General features: G+C 42.4%; 1 long non-coding RNA gene across 1 annotated transcript; it reads right to left on the bottom strand.

The window, feature by feature from the left end:
• Window positions 1-5865: 5865 nt before the first annotated feature.
• LOC119087342 lies at window positions 5866-8316 on the bottom strand. Its single transcript, XR_005090749.1, has 3 exons — window positions 7221-8316; window positions 6036-6187; window positions 5866-5942 (listed from the first exon to the last, which is right to left on the bottom strand). It is a non-coding gene; the product is annotated as an uncharacterized LOC119087342 (long non-coding RNA).
• Window positions 8317-19084: the final 10768 nt, after the last annotated feature.

Here is a 19084-nt window from a genome sequence, read left to right as displayed (position 1 = left end):
AGAATTCAAAAGTTCAATTTAATTCTAATCTACCTTCCTGAAGGCTTAGGAAACGGACACAAATTGTATACATACATGTATATGTATGTGTATGTGTATGTGTGTGTCATATACACATATGTAAAGGGGAAGGAGAGAGAAATTCATGTGAGAGAGAAAGCAGAGGGAGGAGCAACATTTTGTCACTTTTCAATGACAAAAACGAGCAGGAGGAATTGCAGGAACCCGGTTTGAAGACTCAATGAAATAATATTTTAAAAGACAGCAATTGTGGGTGAGAAAGGTAAATAATGCCAAAGACCAGAACAGATCAAAGACATACAAAAATCCAAGACAAAATCTTTCATTGCTTCTCACGATTCTGAAATTCAGATAACTCATATGAACTATTTCTTCCTCAAGCGTTGCTGACAAAGCTGCCAGGTTGGGCTGGAGCCTCCAAGAAGGCTTAACTACACATCTGCATTTCACATGAGGAAATTGGATTGTCCTCTGGGGGCTGGGGGAGCTCTGTCAGGGGACTGGGGGAGCCTCTGTCTGTTTCTTTGTCTCTCAGCCATTTGGTAATCTACCATGAGTTTCTTTACATGACGGTTGATCACAAGAGAATGGAACAGAAGTCCACCCCTTTGTCTTTTAGGACTCACAACAAATGCAAAATAATCACAGCTGCATTCATTTGGCCAAAGCAAGTCACAGAAGCCCAGAGTCAAGGAAAGCTGTGACCCAGCTCCTGGTTGAAGGAGTTTCAGGGGCTTAGAAAGACAGGAAGAAATGCTCGCGTCTACCTCTGCAGACAACTGGTGAGTACTTAGTTGTTATGATACACACATGCAAACACATACAGACCTGGAGCCTGGTTTTGCAGACTCAACAGATCAAATATTGCTTTCAAAGAACAGGAAAATAAGGAATGCTCACCAACTCATTTATGGTGCTTATTTAACCTTGGTTCTAAATGCAGACTAAACCAAGAAAGAGAATAAATCAGTCTTGTTTTTTTTTTAAAGCATAAAATACTTGAATAAAATATTACAGAAATTAAATCTATCAATATGTCAAATAAATGATATATTGAATCCATGTTTATATAGGTTCACATCAGAAAAGCCACTTCATGTTTAACAAAATAAAAAGGAAAGAAAGAAACATCTCAAAGGTAGAAGAATGGAGCTTTTTTATTATTCAAAAAGGATTCATGAGTTCAAAGGACTCGTAGCAAGTAAACATAAAGATGAACTCCTTAAGTGCCTGAATCTACTGAAAACTTAGAAAAATTGCCTGAAAGGGAAATATTGAGGTGTTTTCCATAGAGACAGGAATGTGATAAGAGTCACCATAGTGAATGTTTCCGTGCTACATTGCCCCAGAAGCTCTAGTCTGGGTGGGGAGAGGAAGGGAAAGAGAAAAGAAAAATGATATAGAAATTGGTGAGGCAGAAACCAAGCATGAATTGTTTCCTGATAATATTCTTCTTACTTGGAAACCCAGAGCAACTCTTCAAATAAATTAGACAACAATATAATGTATACACCTGTGTGATTACAACATAAAATTGTAATTTATAGAAACAGTTGGATCACAATATAAATTTCTTTATTTCCTTACTCAATAAGAAACCAAATGGAGCTGAAAAATCAATGATTGAAAAACTGCTCACATGCACATAGCTCTTGTCAGATCAAAACAAAACATTTTAACTTCAAATTAATTCTTATAAACTAATACCCAATGTTTTTCAGGAAAATTGTTGACCAGATCGGTGAATGTTTAGGAAAATGGAAAGGTGTTTTGTTTTGTGTTGCTGGAGGGCTCCTCTCCAGGTTCCACCAAGCCCCGCAGTCCCACAATCCATGTTTTGTTTTGTTTGTTTGTTTGTTTTTAATTTTAAAGACCCTAGATCATAAAAACAAAAAAACTGATAAATTAGACTCCATAAAACATGTTACATGTTACTAGAAAGTCCTAACATTTTACTATAAGCTGTAATAATATCCACAAATGAAGCCAAAGGCATTTCTCTCCATAAACAAAGCACATCTGTGTATTTGAAAGTCTACCTGACAAACTCTCCAATAGAAGTATCAATAAAGAAGCAGAAAGTAGACACAAGGAAGCAGACGTGGGAAGTGGAGAGCCTGTGTAAGAAAACAGCCCCAGGAAGCATGTGGATAGAATCTAGCCTTCCACCACACGATAACAGCTGTGGTATGATAGATGGCAACCATTGACCAGAAAACAACAGCCAAGCAAAGCCATGTGTGTTCTTCAGGCAGGCCCCTTCCCACACTGCAGTTAGGAACTGACGCTGCAGAACTAGCCTCCCATCCAGATTTCTGTAACATAATTTAATAGTATCAATTGCTTGGCCCAGCAATTCTATAGTGAGGTCTATCCTCCAGTATAACATAATTACACACAGAGAGACTCACACACACACAAATGTTCCTCATCAAGATATAGTTCTGGTCTGACAAGCTCACTATAACTTGAAAATACCGGAAGCCAAAAATGCATATATCACACAAATAGGCAAATTATGCAGATGGTCATTTTTCAAACATGAAAATTAAACCACAAAATACAATATCGGGAATATAAAACCAGACTGAGGAGAAGGCTCAGAGAGTAAAGTATTTACCATGAAAGCATGAAGTCTTGAGTTCAGATCCTCAACACTCACACAAAAGCCAGGCCTGCACGTTGGCACACATCTATAACCACAGCCCGTGGTTGGGGCAGGGAGCTGAGACAAGTGGATCTGGAGACTGGTAGGCCAACAGTTTAGCCAAAATGGTGAGCTCTAGGTTCCGTGAGAAACTCTGTCTCAAAATGTAAGATGAAGAATGATAGGTGTCGATCTCTGGCCTCTACACACACACACACACACACACACACACACACACACACACACACATTGACAACACAGAACTGACAGCTACCCTCATGAACATGGTATTCAACTAGGAGCCAAGACTCTGTGTGACTGTCCAGCAAGGGGAGATAATGCTGTATCTTTCAACACTAGCCCATGAAACAAGCAAGAGTGAACATGAAAGGATGGCTCCTAACCAACACATGCTGATTTCACATCATTGTTAAGCTGAAAACCCCTAAATCAAAGCATTATATCTAAATCGGGATCCAGCTCCATGTGTGCAAAGTTGCCCATAACTTTATTTCAACTCTAGAAATGAGGAATAGGCAAGAAATAGGATATGGCTAAATAACCATTGATGGTTATTTCAGATTTGGATATGCATGAGGACACTTCCCCCAAGAGTTTTATTCAAGGAGGACCACAAGTTCAAGGTCAACTTTGACTACACAGCTTAAAATGAGTTTCATGTGGAGCTGCTGCTCAAAGAGACAAGTGAATATGATGCCAACCAGCTCTATGACCTGCCTCCCAATTCCTGACTGCCCAAGTCCACTTGTCCACCGTGACCATAACAACTCTTGTTAAGGAAAACATTTCCCTGGAGCTGGCTTACAGTTCAGAGGTTTAGTTCAAAAACCTTATCCCTAGGAATCCCTAAAGACAGCATGGAAAACCTTGGGTGGGGAGTGCTCTGTGGTGTTTAAAGACTATTGACTATATACTTTGAAAACTTCGTAAATATGAATAAAAGACTCATGGAACCTGTGGTGATTTGAATGTAAATTGGCCTCCATAGGCTCATAGGGAGTGGCACTATTAGGAGGTGTGGCCTTGTTGGAGGAAGTGTGCCACTAGGGGTAGGCTTTGAGGTGTCAGATGCTTAAGCCAGTTCCTGCTGCCTGCCCATCTGGACGTAGAACTCTCAGCTCCTCTCCAGCACCATGTCTGCCTGCACGCCACCATGCTTCTCACCATGACAATAATGGACTAAACCTCTGAACTGTAAGCCAGCCCCAACTAAATGTTTTCTTTTATAAGAGTTGCCATGGCCATGTGTCTCTTCACAGAAATAGAGACCCTAACTAAGACAGAACCACATGAAAGTTAATGTACAGACCGATATGATCTCAATTAGATAGATAAATGTATATGAATATCCAGTGATTGGTTGGCTCTTTGTTATGTCTGCACTTTTCAAAATTCTTTTAGTAAGGCTAAGTGTTCCTTCCATAATTAGGGAGAAGTAGAAAATCATTAACACACATGAATACATTTCACTCAAATCCTTTAATTATGTGCATCTATAGGGGAAGGTCTTGGAATTTTAAGAAAACTTTTTATTAGAAACAGCTAAGAAGCTCTCCAACAATCTACCTCTGGGACATTTATCTTCAGTGTTATTCAGAGCACATATGAAATCAATTACAGCCCCCAACTGGCTTAGGGAGCCTCTGTGTGCCTGCGGCCATCTCCACAGCAAATTGTCTCAGCCGTGGTCAAAATCAAAATTTCTCAGTTGCCTTGGTTGACCTAGAAATGTTTTATGTAATTTGCTATTATCTGGAAGGAAAACAGTTGTTAGAAAATAAATCTCCTTTTTAAATTTGTAAGTGTTGCCAAGAAATATCCTTCATCATTTAGACATGCCAGAAAAAAAAATCCAGTAAATAAATGGAATCTTCAAAATGAATTCTAAACATCACTGTTCATTAATCTCCAGACACCCAACGTGGAGAAGAAGAAAACAGTGCTTTAAAAGTTAGTGAATAATGGAATTTGATAATTAAAAAAATAAGAATAAATAAGTGAATGGATAATGACAATGTTATAATCATTTTTAAGATGGGTAGAAAAATAAGAGGCATTTTCCACAATAAAAGCAAAACCCAAAAAATTAGCTTCTAGTTATGATCACTCTTCTCTTTGTATTTTATTAATTTACTTACTTATTTTTGAGACGGGCTGGCCTTGAACTCCTGAACCTTCTACATCCTCCTGCCAAGTGAGTGGTAGGCTTGCAGGCATAAGAGCATGGCACATCCTGGACTTGGCGCATGCTGAGCCAGCACTGACCAACTGAGCTCTGCCTGCAGGCAGGCCATGGTCACTAGACTCAAAAGGGCCCGTTGGCCTTAGGCAATTTGCCCGTCTGTCCGTCTGTAGCTTCTTCACCCCCCATCTCTCTAAAATGACTGGCTTGAACCTTTTCTCTTTCTTCCTTCAAACATCCATCATCCTTAAGCCTCAGGAGACGATCTTTCTTCCTTTTTCACTGAGAAAGCAGAATCAACCAAAACATGCCTGCTGGTACCTTACCCATCAAATCCACCGACTTCCTGGTACATGTGCTCCTCCTGCTCCTCTTCATCCCTCCTCTGTCTGAGCCGTCCAACTTAGCAGTGGATGGCATCCTTCTTGCCATCCCAGGGAATAGCACTGCTTCAATTCTTTCCTCTTTCTCCTGCACCCTCACTTTCTGTATAAACAGCACCAGAGGCTCTTTAAAAACAACCCTCACTCAACCCCCTCATTCCCCATTTGCCCTGAGCAGCCACAGTACATTCCTGCCTTCCTTCAGTGCAAAACCTGAGAAGGTTGCCTGTTTGGGCATCTCGAGTTCCACTCTCCCATATTGCTTGCACACAGTCCTTGCAGCCTTTCCTCCAACCACACGAATGACAGTATTCATAACACCCCTGTCTACCTCCATCACTCACACTGCATCCAGCACACTACTTGCACTACCACCATTTAGCACACCATGACTTTACTCACTCTTTTATCCATCTGTCCAGCCCAACTAGGTTGTACACTCCAAGCACTGGATCACAAGAGCCCAGAAAATGGCCTGGCAAATAACAGGGACCTAGTAAATGTTTGTTTAATGGATGGTTGGGGAAAAATAAACCACTATCCCTATGGCTGAGTAATTGTTAAATTGGACAGCAGAGCTTCAAACCCAGATGTATTTTATTTTTTAAATCGTGGCCCCATGGGATACAGCTTGGATCTCCAGTAGGGGTGACTGAAATAGATGACAGTCTCGTGAGTTCAACAGGGTCTACAACAAAAATAAATTGGGAGATGTAAAGCTGTGAATTCATTTAGCATTTTTCAAAATAAGCGGTATATTATAGGAATTGCTTCAGCTTACTTGAGTGAGTAATGAGGCAGTCTTGGGCATCTATTCTACAATCCAGAAGAGCAAATGGAACAGCCACACCCTGGAGATGGTCAGTACAGATCTGGGAGCTCCAACTTCCATGGAAGGAGTTTAGCAGATTCTCTCAGAGCTACAGATGAGGTCTACAGCAACGTAAAAGCAGTCAGTCCCTGAGGCTGGTACCAGAAGGGGCCCCCACCACACGCATGCAGTTTCAGCTCAAATGGCCTGATCAGCATCATTCATCTTTATGAAGCACAGCCCTTCACATCTCCACAGCGTCCGGATCTCAGCAGCATTTCTACAACACGGCAGAAGGCACAGAGCCCAGGAGGACAGTTATCTGGAGCGACAATCGATGTCATGAGCCACAAGACTAAGTTCCATTCAGCCTCTCTTTTGTGAGAAGACAGATCATCAGTCACATGTTTGGGGAAGGTTACCCTGTCTCTCTAGTTGCAAATGTTAAAAATTGTCATCTGAAGAGGTAAAACTTCAGGGCGATCTATTTGATGGAAAAGTTCAATCATGTCAGATAAATGGGATGCTCATGTACTTCTCCAGAGGATTAAAAAAAAAGAGAGAGGGCCACAATGAATGGTCTTGATGTTTATTTATGTATTCAACTCATGTGGAAGGTATTTGAGAGTCAATAAGTATCTCATCCCTGTTACCTTGGAAACTATCTGATGTCAGTACAATTCACTGGTCCAAAGAATGAAAGGTGGCTTAATTTATTAGTTCTGTGATCTTCTAAAGAAATAAATAGGGGGCCATGAAGACACCCACGCATGAGAAAATGAATTCAGATCCCCAGCACCCACATCAAAAGCTGGGCACCGTGGCAGGTACTACCCTGTATTCTCGGACATGGGAAACCAGGATAGGAGGATCCTTGAGGCTCACTGACCGCTAGTGTAGTTAAATTGATGAACTTTATCAGTGAGAGGCCCTCTCTCAAAAAGAAAGAAAGAGAAAGAAGGAGAGGAAGGGGAAGAGGGGGAGATAGAGAGGGAGGGGGAAAGGAAAGGATAGGTTCTCTCTCTCTCTTTCTCTCTCTCTCTCTCTCTCTCTCTCTCTCTCTCTCTCTCTCTCTCTCTCTCACACACACACACACACACGTTTTGTAATGAGGTATACATTTTTTCAACTACCAGACTGGTTTTCTAAGCTTACCTGTGTAATCTTAAGAATGGAAACAAATTAGCAGCACCAAGGGAAATGCTGATGGTCAGGCTCAGAAAAAAGAAAGAGAAATTACAGCTTAATATTAGGATTTTTCTCATTTTTTTTTCATCCTCATTAGCCCTCTGGTCTCAGATTCCAGTGTTGGCAATACCCATGGTGTCTTGGAGCTTGTTTTTGTCACACATGTAAGGATTTATTTAACTTGAAAGCCCCCCTCCCCCCTCCCGGGTTCATGTGTGTGGAAACTGTAACGGAGTACCTTATCACGTGTTTCTGATTATGGATCAGCACACACAGCCTTCCAAAGAATAGTTATTATTCCAGGACAGAGGTTTTGCCCAGGCTTTCAAAAAGCACACTCAAGATCTTGAGAAACTCAACAAAAACTCTGTTATTTTTAATCAGCAAAGGGGTATGTTCAAAGTTAAGATGTGGAGAACAGGCTTTTCTCTAAAAAAACAGGGAAATATACCACTTGAAAACCAATTCCACTTGTGCCCTGAGCCAGATTCCAAGCTCTGTGGCAGAAAATAACACATAAGAAAACAATATACTCTCTTTCTTCTGTACCCACTTCTCCAATGATCATCTGAAAGACTTTTATTGATTGAATTTTATGTTTGGGGGGGGTGTTCCCCAGATGTCACCAGGATTATCACTCTGCATCCGGACAAATGTTTCCCAGGAATCTAAAATATTACACTCACCCGTATGAAACTCTGTTAGCATGTTAGAGGAACTGAGTCCGAGAGTTCTGACTCCCCAAGTTTGAATTCTCCCCTTACTGTCCTATTGACATTGCCCCGTGAATTTCCACAAACCAAGAATTCCTCATCTGAAAAGTGGGACGGAAGCATAGCTGTTTCACTGGGCTACTGCAAGAATCATCCGAGAGAGCTGGGTGTGTTGGTGCATGCTTTTGATCTAAGCACTTGGGAGGCAGGGGCAAGTGGATCTCTGCATTCAAGGCCAGCCTGGTCTACATAGAGACTTCCAGGCCGGCCAGGACTGGTAGCGAGACCCTGTTATCTACAGTAATGGATGTGAAGCACATTGCACACAAGAAATGTCAAACACTATTATCCGGCACTTTATCTGCGAATGAGACTGTGATCACAAGTCACATCACTTGTTTTGGACCAATCTAATTGCCCTTGCTAGCACCACGTGCAATCTTTCCTTCTGAAATACTATATGGCAGTGGGAGGGATGATAATGAGTTCCAGCTTGAACTTAGTTCTCCAAGACCAGAAATGTTACACCCGCCCCCACCCTCCTATTTGACCCAAACTCATTTCCCACCACCTCATAGAGACGCCGGAGAAGGAAAGAACGAAGAAACGTGACGACAAATAGAAAACCACTTTTTTAGAATTTGAAAACTGTGGAGCATGTATCAGGCGACATGGGACAGGCTAACACAAGAATAAGATATGAAGAAGATGGGATGTAGCTCAGTGGTGGGGGCTCTTCCTAGCTTGCACCAGGCCCTGAGTTCAAACCCCAGCACTGCCAAAAAAGAAAACGGAGGAAGCAAATACAAAGAACATTCAAAGAACACTCCTTCAAAGTGAGGATAAATGAATCCTGATACACACATGTACACGTACACACACACACACACACACACACACACACACACACACGTCATTGGAATAGAGGAACGATGGGATACTCCAGTCTCCACTGTCCATTCCTTCATCTACTTAGAACATCCTTCTGCCCCCTCCTAGCTGTAGCCAAAAAGAAATAGTGAACAGAACGTAAACATAACCCTGTATATTAAAATCTAGAAAGACTAAAAAGGGGCTGTGGAGTAAATTCAGTGCACACTGAATTCCTCTGTTGTCTTCTCCCAAATCCCGTCCAGAAAGGATTCAGTACCTGCTGCTTTCATAGGAGCTTGACAAGCATGTTTTAGCAATTATAATCAATGTCTGACCTTGACATGAGAAAATGTTATTTCTTCAAGTTAAAAAGAGCCTGCAATGGCCCTTTGTGGTACTTTCCCATCCCCCCATAATTAGGCCTCTCTACCTCATTTTTTTTTCCTTCTTCTTTTTTCTCCTTTTACTGCAGGATTTATAAAATCCTTTGAAACATGTTGTTTCCAGATGTAGGTCCCAAGTGCCCTGTCATTTACTTCTTGTCCGAGCACTGAGCAGATGGAATTACCCAAGTTCAGCTGTATGAATCCACCCTCCAATGCCTTCATTAAACCCCAGGATTTTAAAGAGTCTGCCCAGTTCCTGGCAGGGACCTTTCCTTACTTCCACCCCCAAGCTGTAAATTACTAGCTCATTAGACTCAATTGTAAATGATTAGGTGTCTGGAATGCACTTTCCTTTCCCCAGGCCTCCTTGGAGTAATTACTGCACCACAGGCCTAGCTACTTAACTCCAGCAACTGCTTGCTGAGGAAGGAGCTTTTCTTTTTCTTAGGGTATTAAAACTCTATTATCATTTAGCTCCAAAAGCAGACGATTTGTGACCATCCATTTCCCACAGAACAGTCGGTCTTTTTAACAGGAGAGCGCTGCAATCAACAGGTCTTTTTTTAATTTAGAATTTTATTTTTCTCTCCCCCACACAAGCCGTTGGAACTGCAGAGGGGGGCGGGGAGTTCTGAGCATCAGTGAGATAATTCACGTTTTAAAGGCTACAATGGGCACTTTGAGTTTCCAAGGTGATGACCATCTTGAAATTTCAGGTTTTCTCTTTTGAGACAGATAAACAACGGTAACTGGGGATTATTTTTAAAATTCCTGTTCACCCAGTTCTGATTCTTCGACGAGAATTTTTTTTAAGTTCTCAAGACCTTGCTGAGTTTGGAAAGGTGGTGAGTAAAAGGTTGGGAAGGGGTGTGGAGGAGAGGCTGTCACATTGAATAAATAATCTAGCGGCGGTTCCCAGCCTGCTTGCCATCATTTTAGCAGAGAAGGTAAAACTAATATCCCCTGAGGGGCGAGAGTCGGAAGGTCAGTCCTCTCGCCCGCTGGAGTTTGGACCTCGGGAGTTGACTCATAGGCCGGCATCTGAAGACTTTCCTTGCACCAGTTTGGGGCTTCTCCGCCTCTTGTTTCGCTTCTGTCAGTCAGCTGTGTGCTTCATCATGGTGGGGGACGGAAGGAAAGATACTGACTTAGCGGAGGGAGAGAGGAAATGAGAGCCATGAACACCGTGCCTTAGCTGAGGCCAAAGAAGTACGAGAAGCCCAGCCCGGCAGAGAGAGCGCTGGTTCTCACCATGTGGGAAGCGAGAGATTCAGGAGGTACAGAACCAAGCAGCACCGTTCATCCCCCACTTACCCTTTGCCTAGGCATGTGCTGTTGGATGTTGTCCTCCTTGATGCTTAAGGATACCCATGCGTCCTTGTATAGGAGAAAAAAGGAGTGGGCTAAGCAGCTTAAGGAGCTATTTGTTGACAGGCACTGTGTTCATGGAGAGGAAAAAGGAGCTCAGCTGAAAACTGCTTGGCAAGACTGGTCCCTAAGTGGGATGACCGGGTGAAACTGGAATAAGCGGGTATAACTTGACCAAGACTCCTCAACTAACATGTCAGAATTAACAGGACTGTAAGAGATAATGGAGCTACTTCTCAGAGGAAGCAGAGGAGCGAAGCATTATTGAAATCACAAAGTGAGATACAGGAAAGGGGGGTGCTGGGACTCTCCTTCATGATCACAGCCTAGCACAGATTTGGCTTTGGAGGTTTTGGGAATGTAGTATCACTCAGTTTAGGGACTTGGGAAGTTGTTCTTGCTGATATCATGGTGGACACCAACCACTGTTACACTCTAGATGTTTTACAGATGTCAGATTTTCAGAAGGATCCACAAGACAGAAAAATACAAAATAAAGTAAGACACCAGAGAAGTAGTCAAGGAAACTGAAAAATTTGGGTATCATTGGTCAGTCTCCAGCAAGCTCCATGGAATGTATTACTATAGAGTTTCTACCCATTGAGTTCAGCAAAATCAACTTATACAAAGAAACATCAAAATTAGGAAAATAAATTAGCCAGTGAAGTCCTTTGAATTACTACAAAAGCAAGATTCTCAAGTGTCTCATGTTAACTACTTCAGGTAATTCATTCTTTGCAAAATTTTTATTCATCTTACAATTAACACATAAAAGCAAGATGATGGAATAAAAAGTGGCAATATTCACCTTTCTAACAAAAACATGCCGTCAGTTGGAGCTAATAATCACATGCCGTCAGAATAGCTCCAGAAGAGTTCTAGAATGTAGCACAGTGCAACACAAAATCAGAGGATGGGAAACACAGGGACCGGTGGGGAATCCTTAGCTGTACCCCTACCCTGTGTTCAGGGGTCGTTCTCAGCCAGACAGGCTTTACTGAGTGGGAAAGAACGATCAGAAGGATCTCAGCCCCTTGCAGCCTTTGGCTACTGAGGTCCCCACAGGCTTCACAAATGCCCACTCATCTGACTGGATTGTTGAAGATTGTGCCACTGGATGCTCCCTGGAACCAAATTCACCACAATCTAGGCAACCCGGTCCTCCTCCTACAGGTGGAAGTCCATGCCAGAGCCAGGCTGGGAGGTCTGGAAGATATGGCTACTCTATCAGATACAAGGGCATTTAAGCAAAGTACAGAAACCAAGGACAGCAGGACAACATAACACAGTCACGAAAGCAGAATCTTTCTCCAGTAAATGATCATCCCCAAAGAAATGAAGATCTACTAAAAATAATTGTATTTGGGGAAATACGAAGAAAAAAGAGGTAGATGATGCAATGACCTCTAGAAAATAAGACATGAACAAAGCCAGAAATTCAACAGAGAGATGGAGATCATTACACAATGAGAGAGTGGACCAAATACAGATCCTGGGATGGAGAGACACAACTAAAGAACACAACAGAAAGCTTCAACGTCAGCTCCAACTGAGCAGAAGACAACATCTGTGAGCTTCCAGACAGGCCTTTTGCCCCTCTCCAGACAGGGCACAAAAGAAAAGATCGTGAAAAAGAATGATAACATATATGAAATGGAGTCCTAGAGCTGAAAGGAGAAGAGGACACACACCCCATCCCTAACCCAGAAGCTGTCTCCAATTGATAACCACTTGGAAAAGACAGTTTAGGAGTCTCACTGGAGAAACAAACTACTTCTAAGGGTAGGCCACATGCCCAGCAGGAGATGGCCAACAGAAAATGAACTCACTGGCATCTTTGGAGGTTCCTTGTCTCATAATGTCATGTCAGGTTTTTTGGATTGTTTGTTTGTTTTTATTTTATCTTACTTATTTTATATATATATTCTCTTTTACCCTACAGGTCCCTTGGTTATATATTATAGCTTCCAGTTTAGGTTTTTTAATTTGTTTTGTTTTATTTTTTAAATATGGGATTCCTGTGTGTGCAAACAAGTGCTATTATATATTATTTATTATATATTATATATCAATTATATATTATGGTTTCCAGTTTAGGTTTTCTATTTTGTTTTGTTTTTTTAATATGGGACTTCTGAGTGTGCAAACAAGTGGCTCTCTGCATCTATAGTTCTTTCTTGTGCCTTAGGCTCATTTCCTTCTTATTGTTCTTTTTCTTCTATTCTTATTGTCAGCTTTTGTTTTGTCCTTATTTTCTTTTATGATATTATTACCCCCTCAAAAGCCTGTTTTCTAATGACAGACAGAACTGGAGTGGGTCTGGGTGGGAGGGGAGATGGGAAAGAACTAGAAGTAAAGAGAGAGAAAACCATTGTCAAGATATATTACATGAGAAAAAAATCTATTTTCAATAAAAGGAAAAAAAATTTAAAGAATGATAATTAAGCTAAGAAATATATGTATTACAAGAGTCTGAGGAAGATGAAGGAGAAACTGTAAAAAAAATAAAAACAAAGACAAAAAACTTTGCAAAGTTTGGAAGAGATATGGACATTTGGCTCCACGATGTTCAAAAGTCCTTAAATTAAAAGAGGTCTTCACCCAGACACATTATAACTTCACTATCAGAAGCCAGAGTCAAAAAGAAAAATTTAAAGGCAGCAATAGAAAACAAGTTACATGCAAGAGAATCTTCTTTTAACTTTCTTTGTATTTATTTTTTGTGTCTTTCACATCATGTATCTCGATCCCATTCATTTCTCTGTCCCTTCATATGCGCCCTCTGCCCTTGCAACCTCCCCACCAAAATAAAATAAAAAAATTTAAGAGAAAAAAAGAAGGAAAAACCTCATCAAGGAAGCTGTAGTGTGACACAGAGAGTCAGGCAGAAACCCTTCACTTGCAAGTGCTCATTGCAAAGAGTCATTGGTCTGGTTCGAGGCCTCTGGTTTCTGCTACACTATACTGGGCCCTCACTGGGATTCCTCTTGGATATCCTGTTGTTACCCTGTGCCATGGAGATCCTGCAGCTTTGGGTCTGCAGGACCAGCCCCCTTCACATGCTCCAGCAGATCAAAGATGGGGTGGATGTTGGGGTAGGCCAACTCATAACCCTGGTTCTGGGACTGGATCCTTGCCGGGTTGATCAGCCCACCAGCTCTCCCCTGTCCTCACCACCAGGGCGAACTCTCCATCATTGCCCTGGCTAGTTCACCCCTTGCATAGATGAGCAAAGGGCGGGGCCGATTCTGCTTTCTCATCCTCAGAGTTGGCTCTCCCACACCTACACCTTCAGGGCCAGCTCTGCTGTGTTGCCCAGGCAAGGTGCAGGGGCCACTCTCCTGAGTGCTGCAGCCGGTGAGGATACCAGAGAATCTTTATCAGATTATTAGCAAGTTTCTCAACAGAAACCTTATGAGCAGTGGAGAATGAGGGTGCGAGACCCTACATTCAATCTCTTAACACACACACACACACACACACACACACACACACACACACACACAGTAACTATGCAACATGGTGGTGTTTAAAAAAAAAAAAGACAGAAACACCAATGAACAGCATAGAGTACAGAAATACACTCAAGACAAGGTCTTGATTTTTGACCAAGTTTCCAGTGCAACTCAATTTTTTAAAAGAGAATTTATTTTTTAACTGTGAGTATATGTGTATGTCTGAGTGTGGTTCTGTCCACATGTGTGGCCAACATACATCAGGAAATAAACTTAAAAAACAGTGAGATACAAATTCACACCAGAAGAATGACTAAAGTCAAAAGAAAGAGGATGAATATGGTAGCAGCTGGGTTCACACGGTGTTGGTGGGAATAAAAGACGGTGTATTAGTGACTTTCTTACTGCTGTGACAAAATATCTCACAGAAACAATGGAAGGAAGGAAAGACTTCTTCTATCACCGTTTTAAAGGGTTCAGTCCACCACAGCTTGGAAGGCAGGATGGATCTCAGCTACTCACATCATGTTATGCCACCAAGCAGACGAAAGGGGAACGGCAGTGTTGGAAAGGCTTTCTTAGTCACATTACACTTCATATGTGCTCATAGCCTGTGGGATGCTGGCACCCACACTCTGGCAGGTCTACCCACTTCAGCCAACCCTTTCTGGAAATGTTCCCAGACACATGCAGAGGTGAGCCTTACCAGTCTCCTGAGTGAATCTGACCAGTCTAGTCGGCAATGAAGATTAACCACTTCCTCAGGTGAAATCCTTTTGGAAGGATGCTTGTTCCTTTCCAATCAATCTGAACATCCGTCTACCCTGTAACCTAGCAATCTCACTCTGGACGAAGAGAAATGGAAGCACACAGGCATACCTCAGAACTGAAAGAGCAGAATATAGAAATAAGTTGAGTAAAGTCATGCGATGGAGTGTCACACAGCCGTGAGAAAAATAAATGACCAATAACACACAACTGCATGGACGGTTAAGAAGAAGAGACAAAAGGAGCTTTGTACGCTTATAGGGCTCCCTCATAACAAAATGCCATGTCAGGGAACCCATACTCCTCCTGCCTCAGTTTCCCGAGTAGCAGGACTACAGCTGTGCGCATGAGGGGCGGGGTTACTAAAAAAGCAGTGAAAGCTCCATCCTTATTTTCTCCAATCTTGGAAAAGAAGCCTTTAGCATCTACTATTAAGTATGATGCCAGCATTAGTTTGTGAAAGCTGTTCTCAAACATATGAAGACAACATCCATTTATCTTTAGTTCTCACTCCATTTTGTCATGATTGAATATAGAATTTTATATCTCCAAGTTTATAAAATAGTTATAGAAATAGATCTTCAGAACACATTAAAAACATTCCAATGGTTCCCTCCTTCCATCTAGCTGGCTGGCGATTTGCTGTGCTCACGTTTCTACTGCTAAGTTACTCCACGATGGCCTTTTTCTCTTCACACGTTGAACACCTGCTGGTCTGTCCTCACCTGGCTCACTTTTAGGAGGCACCTTTTGCTCTCCTGACCTGAAGCAGAGTCCAATTCAGCTTCTTCTCTGTGTTTCACCCACTTTTCTCTGCATTTCCAGGTGTCCTACCCTGCCTCCGTGGGTTCGGAAGCTCTTCCTCCCTTTCTTCGGAGGAGAATCTTCTGCTTTTTCTGACTCTCCTTCACCCAGCTGCAGGGAGGCAGCTTCTTGTCGGCCATGGTGCCTGGAAAGCCCCTCTTGTACATGCTCTTCAATTCCCAGGTCAGCAAGTCTGTCGTTTTCTATTATTAGTTTTCTCCTTTTCCACAGCTTCCTACCATGGGAGTCTTCCGGTTGTGAGAGAGGTAGCAGATGACAGCCTCACGCATCCCATCGCCACGGTTCGATTGAAATGGAACTTAGTGTAAAACTAACTGACGTGGTTTTTTTTCCCCACTGAAAACTAACTTGAAAAAAAAAAAAGTACCCTTCTGTAAAACAGGAGCTGTGATTATTTAGATAATAGTAACAATAATTTGAGCTACATTTCAATTATAGATTCACTATAAATTCTCTAAATGTGTGTGTGATATATGTATGTACATATTCGTGTGTGTCTGCATGAGTGTGTACATGTGTGTGCAGGCATGTGGAGGCCACGGATCTCTTATTAGAACTCATCAATTCAGTTGGACTGGCTGGCCATTAGCCCCAGCAACCACTCAGTCCTCACCTCTCCAGCATTGGGATTGTAAGGGGGGCTGCCGTGCCCAGTGTTTGACATGGGGGTCAGGGAATCCAGACCTGAGTAAGCCATTCCCCAACCCCAACTCTTAAAACCTTCAAGCTAGCTGGGCGGTGGTGGCGCACGCCTTTAGTCCCAGCACTCGGGAGGCAGAGCCAGGCGGATCTCTGTGAGTTCGAGGCCAGCCTGGGCTACCAAGTGAGCTCCAGGAAAGGCGCAAAACTACGCAGAGAAACCCTGTCTCGAAAAACCAAAAAAAAAAAAACCTTCAAACTAAGTCTTAAAAACAATGTAATTGGTCTTGCAATAAGATTTGAAAATAATTATTTATAGCCAAAATGATCTTGGAACCTTCCTATAATCTCCAGTAAAAAAAAAAAAGAGCAAGCATCATTCCATCCCTGGTGAACATCTCCACCATCTTTGAACTTTTAGAATTATTCCACTGCTTATTTCATGATTTTAGAAGGTAAATTCATGCAAATGATTTCTAACTTGTCGTGCTTATATGTATATGCCTTAAAAATTAAGGGATTCTTTTGAATAGACTCGGTCATTTTATAAAATATAACCTCTCTACACAGGAGACCAGCAGAAAGTTAACAGTAAGTTGTAGGCCGCAGCTGGTAAAGAAATAGGCCCAAATCTCTTCAGAGTTCAGAATTATAGGTTTGAATTCTCTTCCTGAGCTGTTTTCCCTGTGCCAGGTTAGTAATTCTGTGTCTGGCGCTGCGGTTCAGTCGTAAAAACAATGAAACTCCATCAGGTTGGGCTTGTGAGAGCGGAAAGCAGAGCGGAGGGAGGAGGGTGTGACTTCAGCATCTGAAACTCAGCTTTAGAAAGAAAAACAGCGGAGACATGATGTCATCCTGGAGAAGGTAGCCGCACTGTAGAGCTGGCTTTTTTTCGAGCTGGCCTGACCTGACATTTTTTTTTTTTTAACAAAATCCAGATGGAAAGAAGGGAGAAATATATGTATATATTCCAAGACTGAAACAAAGACTTCAAGCAGTGACTTTTTCACTCATGAATTTAGCATGCTTGGATTTAATGCAGACCCAGTAGAGGCCCTCTGCTCCCCCCTCCCCCCTCCTGCCTCCTTACAGCAGACCTTTTCACCCCCCTCTGGATCTGCAGGAGGCACCGGTCTGGTTACTCTCCTGACCACTAACTGAAGTCGGCTCTTTAAATCCTGCTGATGGGAAAGTCATCAACTCCAAAACTCAGGTTTGATTTTTCTGGTTTGGATTCTGTATTGTTTTCAGTTTTTAACTTCCTGGAAATTGGGATAGTTGATAAATGAAACTTTGCAGCTTAACTGGAAAAGGTCTGGGTTGGTTTTTGTTTTTGTTTTTGTTTTTGTTTTTTTTTTGCTGGGGGTGGAGGCAGTGTTTTGTTTTGATTTGTGTGTGTGTTGTTGTTGTTGTTGTTGTTGCTGTTGCTGAATTGTCTGTTTTTACTTGATTGGCTGGTTGGTTTCTTATTTCTATATTTTCCATACTGGAACATAAAATAATGTATTCACTGTCATCTTTGGTTTAGAATATACGCAATCCTGCGTTTCCAGTGATGGAGACCAATGAGGCAGAGGGATTTTATTTACATTGTTTTGCTTTCTCTTGTCTTCATTTTAAAGATGTCTTGGCTTTAGGGGAGACCTAGAAAGAAAGTCCCCACGGAACTGAACCATGTTCTGTGAGAATTCACGTAAGTGGTATAGAGCCAATTCTACTGGTCCCTTCCCAGATGGGAAAAAGGTTCCCCCGCACTGAAGATTCACAGAGAGGAGCTCGCTGGCCTGTGTAAGCACCCAGAATCTCCAAATAGGAAAGACAGAGTGTGCAGCCTCTGTTCCTGAAGATCAGGGGCTGAGGCATCTGCCTGAGCAAGAGAAGGCAGGAGAAAAAGGTAAGAATCATACGTAAGGGTAACACGTGAGATGGGATGGGAGACACTTCATCTTCGGTAGGTGCCACAGTCTCAAGATCAGCCCACGTTTGAAAAGAAATGGAGAGGCCGGAAGCCCTGCAAACTGAACCACCTACGTGTCCTGAAGAACTCTGGCCAGGCCCAGCCAAGAATTCCCACAGCACTGACAGGAACCCAACCCATCAAGAGTATCTCCTCAATAGCAGACAGACAGACACCCATGGTTGAGCAAGGCCACCCATAGGATGGCAGCAGCATGCAGGAGAAACCAAGACAAAAGCACCCACGGACTGCTCTGCCTGTTGGTCCCCATTCTCCACCTGGCTCTGGGAAGTGAGGCTGACCCCTCTGGACTGAGTATGCCCCTGCTTTCATAGAGAGTCCACTGAAAACTAAAGTCACTTGTCACTCTCTGTGGTCCCAGTCACTCTAGCCACCCATTTGCCTATCAATGTCAGGACTGTCTATAGATCAGGCATCACAGGGCAGAAAAAAAAAAAAAAAAACCTTAAGTGTGGTGGCATATTGTGTACCCTAATAAAATTTGCCTGAGGATCAGAGAGACAAAGGAACAAGCCACTGCCATGTCTCACCTCTAGGACTCCTCAGCCTGAAAAGTTCTGTCTCCTCATGCCTTATATACCTTTCTCCGCCCAACTATCACTTCCTTCTTAGTGCTGGGATTAAAGGTGTGTGCCACCACTGCCTGGAATCTGTGTTTAATCTAGTGGCTTGTTCTGTCCTCTGATCTTCAGGCAAATTTTATTAGGGTACACAATATATCACCACATTCAAATATTTCCAATAACCAATGAAAAGATGTGTGATATTAAAAGAAGCAGAGTCATAGGGGTAGAGGCTTAACAAACTTATCTAGAGACTCAGAGCT

This window comes from Peromyscus leucopus, chromosome 2, assembly GCF_004664715.2.
Source record: "Peromyscus leucopus breed LL Stock chromosome 2, UCI_PerLeu_2.1, whole genome shotgun sequence".
In the NCBI taxonomy this organism is placed as follows: Eukaryota; Metazoa; Chordata; class Mammalia; order Rodentia; family Cricetidae; genus Peromyscus; species Peromyscus leucopus.
Note: the sequence above shows the minus strand (reverse complement) of the source record. Positions and strands in the feature narration are given on the sequence as shown.